We start from the raw sequence: 9150 nt of genomic DNA on the forward strand, positions 1-9150 counted from the left end.
CTCCCAAGGGACGCAACTCTGCACAGCAAATCGCGGCGCCTCAGACGAGGAAAAAAAAAGAAAGAGAACCCTGATATCGTTTAGTAAACATAGTTCTCCCGTCTCGCAACAATGAGCTCTATAGGGAACACGTAGGTGTATATTGGACAAGTTACACACATCCACTGTCAACGGATTATTTCAACATATAAAACCTGTACGGCTAAAGCACAACTTTTCAGGTCACGTGGGAAGCCGACATGTTATTTCTGACGTGATCAATAATCGATCAATAATTCATAAAGTTGTAGGCCATGAATGGTGACAATGGCCACGAGCAGGCCGGGCCACTGTATGAAAAGGTAGAGATAGTTGTTGCGCAAATAGAACACGATCGGAATCCCGGAAGTGAGTCTCCCCACCGCTATCTAAAAATAGAATGAGTATATAAAACCTTGATTTGTTGCTGATCGATCATACCGCCGCAGAGGTCGCGGTGTAGGAACGTCAAAGCACAAGTCAGCATAGGTGTCTGAAGAAAACAAAAATCTTGTGTGTATTTTGGCTTTTAGAATGTCGAGATTTGTGTTGTGTATTTCTGGACAAATAATGTAAATATTTACTTTGGCAACTAGGCCAGGCCAGACCTCATTAACGTGGACACTGTACACGACCGGTGCGAGTGAACTTGTGTGCCCGCATTCCGATGTCCTTCTTGACATTTGGGAGAAAATACGCAAATATATAACTGACAAGAAAAAGGGACTAATGATTTGCATGCGGCTATCGATGAGGTGTACATTAACAATACAATGGCTTTGCATCTGAACGCAACGCATCTGAACGCAACTGATCACAATGAAAATTCACATCGTCCATGAATAGCACGTGGTGCACGTGCACACAGAAGCGAAAGCGTGTGCGCCTGAAGGAGAACTCACCAGCACAATTGCAACTGAGCTAAGCACACGCTTAAAGTGAGTGAGTGAGTGAGTTGGGTTTAACGCCGCTTTTAACAGTATTCCAGTTATATCGCGGCGTGTCAGCCTAATGTGGGAGGAAAGCCCGAAGTGATGCAGGTCTCAGACGTCTACCACTTCGGTGAAACCCACGAGCACGGGTATGGTGCTGACAAACCTAGACACATAATTGGGGCGAACCGGGATTCGAACCCACAATCATAGGTTTCTGGCGTGGCCAAGGGGCACACGCTTAAAGATGGCTCCGAGACATGACACATTGTGGGAAAGATATCCCAAGTTACCTGAGTGTTTGGCAATTCAAATAGTGTAATTTCTCGATTGTGCTGTCAAATGGGCAGGGTTGCAATGAGACCAGGGTGTGACAAGCCTAAAAAACACCTTGGCAAGATCGTCTCATTACATTCATTGACCCGTGAATAGAAAAGGTCTTCAGCAACCCATGCTTGCCGTAAAAGGTGACTATGCTTGTCGAAAAAGGCGATCCCAATTGCGTGGATCTATGCTCATGATATCAATCACTGGACTGTCTGGTCCAGACTCGAATATTTACAGACCGCCGTCATATAGCTGGAGTATTGCTGAGTGCGGCGTTAAACAACAAACACACAAACACTGCACTCAATTGGGATACGATGACATGCATCAACCAAGTCGGCGAGCCTGACCACCCGATTCCGTTAGTCGCGTTTTCAGGCAAGCATAGTTGCCCTTTACGGCAAGCATGGGTTGCTGAAGACCTGTTCTACCCCGGACCTCTCAGAGAGTACTCAATCCTATATTATACCTGCTAATGACCATTTGTTTGTTGCTCCGATGTATACACGTCCATTTTAGAGTCTCGTATACCATTTAATGGCCGGATGTTATATTAATTAATATTATTGCTTATTTACAAATTTAGTTTTGCAAACATTCTATTTAAACACGAAACAACGCCGAATATCAACTCACTCACTGCGCACGATGAAAATGGTAACATCCCAAGACGTAAACCGCACCATTGATCCCTTGTGCAGAATATCATCTGTGCACCAAATTAGTAATATCAAATTTTCTGTAATCATAAGATCGTGTTGCATTAATGAGTGATACAGATGTCCATGAAGCGTATTTTACGTACGCTTAGCTGAATATCTAATATTGATCGAGTGTTTGCTGAAAACTTCTCAGCCGAAGTCGCTACGAAGGATGTGTAGAACACCCAATTTGCATGTATTAAGTAAAATATATTCCCATGCTTAAAGGCTGCACTTGAGTCAAATACATAACCAGGGAGCAGATTTCTTCAAGAGTCATAGTGGCTAGGTGGTCTCTGTCCGTGAAAATGGCCACGTCGCTGTGAACGCCAATAGCCGTGCATGCGGACACGGTGTCACCTTTAGGAATGATGCCCCTTCCTTTGCTACCGCTAAGAGGTGGACATCGGAGTTCAAGACGGGAAGAGATGCCTCGATGGTGGTCCAAGATTAGGAAGACCTCCAGGTGCAACCACTTAGGAAAACGTTGATGGTATACATGATATGATTGTGGATGAATTGTTTGATAGGCATAACTTAGAAGTTGACAGATGACAAAGTAGACACAATACCGTGACCCGTAAAGATCCAGGGTAGAATAGGTCTTCAGGATCCCATGCTTGTCTCCCCTGTGAAAATCCAGGGTGGAATAGGTCTTCAGCATCCCATGCTTGTCTCCCCTGTGAAGATCTAGGGTAGAATAGGTCGTCAGGATCCCTTGCTTGTCTCCTCTGTGAAGATCCAGGGTAGAATAGGTCTTCAGGATCCCATGCTTGTCTCCCCTGTGAAGATCCAGGGTAGAATAGGTCTTCAGGATCCCATGCTTGTCTCCCCTGTGAAGATCCAGGGAAGAATAGGTCTTCAGCAACCCATGCTTGTCTCCCCTGTAAAGATGCAGGGTAGAGTAGGTCTTCAGTATCCCATGCTTGTCTCCCCTGTGAAGATCCAGGGTAGAATAGGTCTTCAGCATCCCATGCTTGTCTCCCCTGTGAAGATCCAGGGTAGAATGGGTCGTCAGGATCCCATGCTTGTCTCCCCTGTGAAGATCCAGGGTAGAGTAGGTCGTCAGGATCCCATGCTTGTCTCCCCTGTGAAGATCCAGGGTAGAATAGGTCTTTAGGATCCCATGCTTGTCTCCTCTGTGAAGATCCAGGGTAGAATAGGTCTTCAGGATCCCATGCTTGTCTCCCCTGTGAAGATCCAGGGAAGAATAGGTCTTCAGCAACCCATGCTTGTCGTAATAGGCGACTAACGGGATCGGGTGGTCAGGCTCGCTGACTTGGTTGATACATGTCATCGATCCCAATTGATCACTAGATTGTCTGGTCCAGACTCGATTATTTACAGACCGCCGTCATATAGCTGGAATATTGCTGAGAGCGGCGTTAAACAACAAACCAACCAACCAATTGCGTGGATCGATGCTCATGATATCAATCAATGGATTGTCTGGTCCAGACTCGATTATTTACAGACCGCCGTCATATAGCTGGAATATTGCTGAGAGCGGCGTTAAACAACAAACCAACCAACCAATTGCGTGGATCGATGCTCATGATATCAATCACTGGATTGTCTGGTCCAGACTCGATTATTTACAGACCGCCGTCATATAGCTAGAATATTGCTGAGTGCGGCGTTAAACAACAAACCAACCAACATTTTGCATATTCACAATCAATATACTTACACGTGTGTAAACTAACATGAGTTTAGCTGTAGACCTATTCTGGCATTGTGTATGACATATGACATGTATAATAATGTGTGTGGATACGTTAAATGATAACCAAACATTCATATCCAATGTGTGTGCAGTATAAATCACCTCAGCCAACATAACCGGTGCTAAATTGAACATGTCCAATGACGTTATTAATGTGCTTCACCAAAAATGTGCAAAGTAATAATTGAATATCCTTCACCAAATATTTCGCATTACATTGGAGCGTTGTTTTGCTGATGAGGAGAATTGGGTTTGGGGAAGAAAAGTACCACTGCCAACAATGCTTTGTGTAATCCAACACCACAGAACAGGATGATGCCACTACGTGCAAGTTTAATGTCATTAGAGTGTTACCTATTAAGAATCAAATATAAGAATGGAGCTGATGTCTTCATACCCATCGTATTTAATGTCAAAGAGCATGTTATTCCTTGCATCAATCAGACTGATCATCATCTGCATAGGATGGCATTGCACCTGGAGCTCTGGCCTGGAGTACAGTACTTCTGTACCACCTGTAGCTTTTCCCGGAACTTGACTGAAACCTGTGGCGTTATTTTTGGCCAACAGGGTTGGGCATTTCAGAAATTAATTTTATTCTTTTGTTAGCACCTTGACAATTATTAGATTTGTCCAAGGTGCGCAGAATGGATCGCTTGGTAACATTAATTTTCTTTGGCATGTATGTGGTGACACAACAGTAGACGTAGAGAATACACATTTTCAGAATGGACTTTTAAAATGTGTTTTTTTGCAGAGGTTTTTCGTGGAACTCCTTTGGGCTTGACATCACGATGGAATATTATTTGTGAAGAGAGAAAGGCTACTTGCTCTATTTCGTTCTTGGCAATGACAGCATCAACATCATCTGGGGTACTGCAGTGGTCTCCTTGGGTGGCTACACACTGCGTGGCTTCCAAACGTGGCTTCCAAATGTGGCTTCCAAACGTTTGTCTGCATTGTTCTCGATTTGTCTCAGCTTCATCCTTTCCTGAAGTCGTTGTAACCTCTGCTTATAAAGGTTCTGACGACGTTGCTGCCAGACGAGTTGAAAATCCTTCATTTGCAGGCGATCTTCAGGAGAGAGAGACTATAGCAAAGCGTATGGTTTGTTGTACACCCAAAGGATGGTGGCTTCAAGGTGGGTCCTTCTTGAGTAGGTGGTGGGGTCTTGGAGGATGTTGTTGACCAGCTCATGACCAGAAGTGGACATTGTCCATGATGACTGCCCTTGCCCATGTCAGCAGGGGCAATCTTGATGGTCTTGTTATCTCAGAGTTCTTTGATGGTGGCTTTCAGGTGGGGAGAGACCGCCTCCGTGGTCTAGTGGTAGTGCGTCCACCCGGCCGCAACATACCAAAAGATGTTAAAAGATGGTGCATGCACGTCGCTATATAAGTGCAATAAGCTTTGACGCGACGTTAAACCCCATTTCACCTCACCTCCAGGTGGGGAGTGCTGACATTTGGCTTGAAACGCCTCAAATGTTTGAGAAGAGCATATTGGCTTTCTCCAATACTGTTGGATTTTGATACAGATGATGACTGTTCGGAGTTGATGAGTATCATCTGCATGACATCCTGATGGCAATTGATTGGCAACAAGACGAGTGAAATCAATGAGAGCATATGTTAGTTGTTTAACATATGGCCGTAACTGCCAACTGATGGCAATTGATTAGCAACGACGAGTGATGAGAGCATATGTACAGATGAGTCCAAGACATTCTAAAGTGAGATCTATATAGGGATTGTTTTCGGAAGAGGGATTTGGTTTCTGAAAAGATGGCCACACGATGAAATCAGGTTGTAAGATCTGAGATAGATTTTCTGAAATTTGCTGTAAGTATTGCTGCGTTTGAGGAAAATGGGGATTGAGATTAAGGATATGATTTGCTGTGTTTTGACTTAAAATGAGATTGTAAAATGGGTTTGATATATATATTCTTGAAAAAGGTAAGAGCACGTACTTCAGTGAGGATGATGTCATAGGATAGATCTTTGACGGCTTTGATGAGGAGATTTTCATGAGTGATACTGACCAGGAACTGCGTAAGGTGATGTTCATGGTGGGTTGTTGCTGCGGCATTATGAAAAGTGATGTTGAAACGAGTAAACTGTTTAAACAGGTTGGAAGGTTGTTTGTTTTCATAAAGGAAATGAAGTCGGCAGAAAGTCCAGCAGCAGGATGAGTTTGTTGGTTAGTTTGTTGTTTTACGCAGCACCTCAGCAAGCACAGTCGCCTTTTACGTGCTTGCACGGTTGGTTTGTTGTTTTACGCCGCACTCAGCAATATTCCAGCTATATGACGGCGGTCTGTAAATAATCGAGTCTGGACCAGACAATCCAGCGATTGACATCATGAGCATCGACCCACCCAATTGGGATCGATGACATGCATCAACCAAGTCAGTGAGCCTGACCACCCGATCCCGTTAGTCGCCTTTTACGACAGCATAGTCACGTTTTACGGCAAGCAGGGGTTTGCTGAAGACCTATTCTTACCTGGACCTTCACGGGTCGTGTTGAGGGATGATACAAAACGGGTGACTTTCTCAACATGGCTATTACTGCTATCATGTATTTTGTCCAGGCTGAAAGATCTTGTCAAAGTGTTGCGATTTCCATCGTCAGTTAGATTTTTTTCATATTGTGAAATGGCAAGAGATGCTGAATCGGCCAGACCTAAAAGAACATGTAAATGTCAAAACCATTGACTGACATCGACGGTTTGGGCTTTTTTCAATATCCGTCATTACAATCCAGGTATTTTCCGATTTTGACAAGATGGTCTGTCTAATTTCTTCTTAAAACTTTGTTCAAAATATGCTGATCTGTCATGATCACTATTTGTCACTATTTTTAAATAGTTGTTGTGTTACCACATACAGTTTCAACCATACACATGGCCATGCTGGGCAGAGATGAGGTGGACACTTGATACCCGTAGAAATGACGCTGGGAATCACTCGTGCCATCAACATGCAAACAGCTGTTGGGGTGATTCAGCAATACGTCAGCAACTTGCAATTTTCCAACAAGGTTGGCTTCTTTAAGAATATTGCAAATTGTTGCATGACAAGGTAGTTTTGGGGTGTCAATATTGGCCAGGCCTCTAAGTACGGTTTTAATTGTATCAGCCATGTAGTATGAACTGACACCATTTATTTGTTATTTTGTTGTTGAATGCTGCACTCGGCAATATTCCAGCTAAATGACGTCAGTCTGTAAACAATCGAGTCTGGCCCAGACAATCAGTGATTGACATCACCACCGATCCACGCAATTGGGATACGATGACAGGCATCAACCAAGTCAGCGAGCCTGACCACCCGATCCCGTTAGTCGCCTCTTACAACAAGGAAAGTCTTGTTAGTTGCTGAAGACCTATTCTACCCCAGCTCTTCAAGGGTATTCCTGAGTGTGGCGTTTAACAACAAACCAACCAACGGGTCGCCATTTGCTCCAAGGTGCATGATAAGTTGATAACTGCTCTTAAATTATCACTATAGATGCCATCATTGATGAAGTCGAGATTGTAGGATTCCTTTCGGGCACTGCCAACTTCATTCATTAGTTGAGTAATTGTTTTATCTGTTTTTTTGTGTGTGTATGAGCTACTGCTTCATCTTGAGCGCGAAGAAGTAAGATTTTTTTCATTTTTAACTGAACAATGGTGTTGAAGTTTACTGACTTTTTTATTTAGATTGGCAATTTCCTCCACTTTTTTTTTTTAATGATATATTTTCTTCTTGATTGTCCAGAGCAGTTGTCAAATTAATTTTTCAGAAATAATCTTTCTTATTGCTAAAAGCTAAAAAGTGATTGTTGAATCCTTCCTTTTAAACAGTGCGCTGTAAGTTTTGGGGATTTAATTATATGAGTTGTTTTTCATTTGTAGAAAGCCTTGTATTTAGAGAATCAATTTGTTTTTGACAAGCGGAATATATGTTTTTAAGCTATAAAATCTTGTTTTCCAGATTGGACATGGTTCATTTTTGCTGGGGGCGGTCGGGTAGCCTAGTGGTTAAAGCGTTCGCTCGTCACGCCGAAGACCCGGGTTCGATTCCCGACATGGGTACAATGTGTGAAGCCCATTTCTGGTGTCCCCCGCCGTGATATTGCTGGAATATTGCTAAAAGCGGCGTAAAACCATACTTACTCACTCACTCACTCATTTTTGCTGGCTGTTTTCTTCAAGGATTTCTACGGCAGTTAAGGAAATAAAATCTAAGTTCCTTGTATTCTTTTTGTTAACTTTTCAGTTTCAAGGGTGAGACATTCATTTTGAATTTGAAGCTGTTGCGATGAAGAGGAGGAGGAAGAGGAGGAGGAGGAGGAAGGAAGACATTTGGAAAAAGAAAGGGCAGGCGATGATGCAAAAGGAAGATTTTTGAAGCTGTCAATGTCTGTTTTATGTTTTATAATGATTTCTTATTTTTTCAGTTCGGATTATGTGAACGGATTATGATGATATAAACAAAGCTGTGAAGACATTTAGTTTCCCTCGGATCGAAAAAGATTTACATATTGTGTTACTGTTTCATATTTGAGGGATTTGCATTGGTTAATATTGTACTTGTCGTCTTTTGTATTTTGTGCTGATGGAAAACTGCAATGCCTTTGACAGAAAAGGCATTGCCGATGATGTCAGGATCTTGAGCTTCAGTGAACCATTCAACTGCTTTGGGATGATTCTTTTTAGATTTAATCTTGCTGTTTATCTTTGTAGGGGCACGGGTGGCCCAGTCGTCTAAGGCGCCGCAATTCGCTGTGCAGAGTTGCATCCCTTGGGCACGCCAGAAACCTATGATTGTGGGTTCGAATCCCGGTTCGCCCCAATTATGTTTCTAGGTTTGTCAGCACCATACCCGTGTTCGTTGGTTTCACCGAAGTGGTTAACGTCTGAGACCTGCATCGCTTCGGGTTTTCCTCCAACATTAAGCTGACACGCCGTGATATAACTGGTATATTGTTAAAAGCAGCGTTAAACCCACTCACTCACTCACTCACTCTTTATCTTTGTCACTTGAGGTAAAACACCAGACCAATTTGGTTTCAGTGTAAGCAGCACAGATGTTAGAATGCGGGCTAACGCCTTACTTCTTTTTCAATATACCCTATAAGGTATTTTAGATGTCCATATGTTATGGGTTGCGAACAATCCCATTCACCTTAAAATCAATTCATTGCAATATGTTGTTGATCTTATTATATGTTTCTTGTAACCATTATGCTTTGTGCCAAACTTTACTTTGGCCTATTTCAATAAGTTATAACTAACTGATTCTATGTTTGCCTAATCTTGTTAAAATACCATTTCACTCTGCAATTACGTAAAGTAATACAAGTAAATTCAGTATGATATTTGATGCATATGTAGCAAATAAACAAAAAAATATTTTCTTTTTTCTTAAGGGTGACAACTGAATATATTCCTTGCATAA

This window comes from Haliotis rufescens, unplaced genomic scaffold (genome assembly GCF_023055435.1).
Source record: "Haliotis rufescens isolate VD_foot unplaced genomic scaffold, xgHalRufe1.0.p SCAF_120, whole genome shotgun sequence".
Lineage (NCBI taxonomy): Eukaryota > Metazoa > Mollusca > Gastropoda > Lepetellida > Haliotidae > Haliotis > Haliotis rufescens.